A 2531-nucleotide genomic window follows, 5' to 3' on the forward strand; every position below is an offset into this window, starting at 1 on the left:
TCCTGACCTGGGTCCTGCTGGGTTTACCTCAGTCCAGAGTTGAAGGCAGAAGCATCTATACAAACAGAAACATCACAGTGCCACTTGGCTGCCAGCTGCAACAAAAAAAAGTCATCTTAACACAAAAACATGACTATCACTAAGAAAGAAAGTCATTTGTTAATGTAGCTCGGAATGATTCCCTGGTTCTTACCATGGTGCATGTGTAGTATGTTCAATTACAAGACACTTGTTATTGGGATCAAGTACGCTAGTGTTTGTATCTGCGAAGGCATAATGATTTGAATGGAGCCCTAACAAGAGTATTTTCTGATTTATGGAGTGATGAAAAGAGCCAAAATTCCCTCGTTAAAAACCGTTGACTCAGATATGTCAAAAAATTAAAATACAGAACATGGCATACTCAAATGTTCAGATTTCTGTTCTGTAGGTAAGTAAGCACGTATTTAATCTGACAACGCCTGTTTACATGTTTTAACATACAGCAAGCATACATTCAAAATTTCTAATCCAAAACAATTTGTTTTAATTTAAGAAATCATCTGGTGAATCTTTAAGGTGATATCTATTAATTAAAATGTTGACCCTTAACCGGGTTATGTCAGTAATTACTACTTCCTGTTATGTTATTGGACATTGGTATTTAAATATATATATATTTTTTTAATATAATGTTGCTAATATGTAAGTTGAATTGTTTGTTGCAACTGGTTGAATTGGAGCTAATTACCATTATCTCCGCCAGTGATCAACAAGTGCTTTAGTTTGGAATCTTGTTTCCTGTCGGGACAACTGAACGTCCTGCCGGCAGATTTGAAATTATACACCGCCGGTGTTTAGGCATTGTTCCTGTTCAGATTTGCACGCCAAGGTAAGACTGTGTTTCCTATTTTTTTATTCAAACGTTATAGCCGCGGTCGTTTAAAACATACAATAAATATTTTAAAATGCCTTTAACGCCTTGTAAATTTTGCACAAATCCCAGTATCATGTCACTACATTTCCTGTTCTTCCAGTCATCTGAGTCATCACCATAGAAGAACCAGCTCTCCTGCCTATACTGGAATGGGATCTGGCTGACGATTTGTTTTGTGTTAGTTAGTTTGTGGTCATTTGATTAAACATAACCACATGAGCACAATGTCAACTGAAACAGGAATGGTCTTTAAATAACGTTTGACAAATGGGATATGGGTTTTCAAACTTATTTTTTTTAAAGTACTAGAAGACAAGTTATAATTCAAGTATGTTTGAAGACACTACCTTATTTAATCATTAAATTAATAGATATTTTTGTGTCGGTGTTGTAGTTTATAGACTCATAGGGCTCCGTACAGATGTGAAATATAGGCAAAGCTCAAATTTGGGCCCCCTTGTCATTTTGGTGATATGAATACCTGTAACTACTTAGCACTGATTAATTGGAACACACGATATGTTTGGTGAGTTCATTAAGCCTTGACCTTCATAGACAGGTGCATCCAATCATGATACAAGGTATTTAAGGTGGCCAATTGCAAGTTGCTGTTCTCATTGACTCTCCTCTAGAGTAGGGGCCTCAAAACAACTCTCAAATGACCTAAAACAAAGATTGTTCAACATCATGGTTTAGGGGAAGGCTACAAAAATAGGATGTCAGAGATGTAAACTGTCAGTGTCCACTGTTAAGAACATGGTGAGGAAATGGAAGACCACAGGCACAGTTCTTGTTAAGGCCAGAAGTGGCAGGTCAAGTAAAATATCGGAGAGGCAAAGGCGAATGATGGTGAGAGCGGTCAAAACAACACACAGACCACCTCCAAAGACCTCCCACATTTATGCATCAGTCTAATTTTTTTTTAATGCATATTGCACATTTTCTGTTGATCCAATAAACCTAATTTCACTACTGAAATATTAGTGTCCATCAATTATTTGATAGATCAAAAATGAAATTGCTAATCCAAACACCCAATTATTTCTAAATGGAAATTGTTAGAGGTGCCCGAACGTTTTTAATACAACTGTATGCAGAGATGGGAAGTAACGAAGTACAAATACTTCGTTACTGTACTCAAGTAGATTTTTCTGATATTTCTACTTTACTTTTCTATTTATTTTTGTGGCGACTTTTTACTTCTACTCCTTACATTTTAACACAAATATCGGTACTTTCTACTCCTTACATTTTACAAAATTGGCTCGTTACTTTAGTTTTTACAAGAGGTTGTCATGTCGGACAATAGCGCGGACACGCGTCACACACCGCGAGCGGGTGCGCGCGCCACACGGAGAAAAAAGTGAGAGAAATGAAAAGGAGACAAGCTGTCCGGAGGATAATCAGCTGAGATTGTGTGTGTGCCTCTTTTAAAACTGTAAGTCGTATAACTCATGTTGTCAGTTCATTTAAGCCTGTCATTGGTCTGTAGTTCTTCACATTTAAAGTAAGTTAGCTAGTTGTTTTGGTGTGTTCTTGTTAGCTAGGTTGAACGTTGGTCTTAATGAAGCATCAACACTTTCACCAGCTTTATTCGCATGAGTTTTTTTTGTTT

Source organism: Etheostoma cragini, chromosome 10, assembly GCF_013103735.1.
Source record: "Etheostoma cragini isolate CJK2018 chromosome 10, CSU_Ecrag_1.0, whole genome shotgun sequence".
NCBI lineage: Eukaryota > Metazoa > Chordata > Actinopteri > Perciformes > Percidae > Etheostoma > Etheostoma cragini.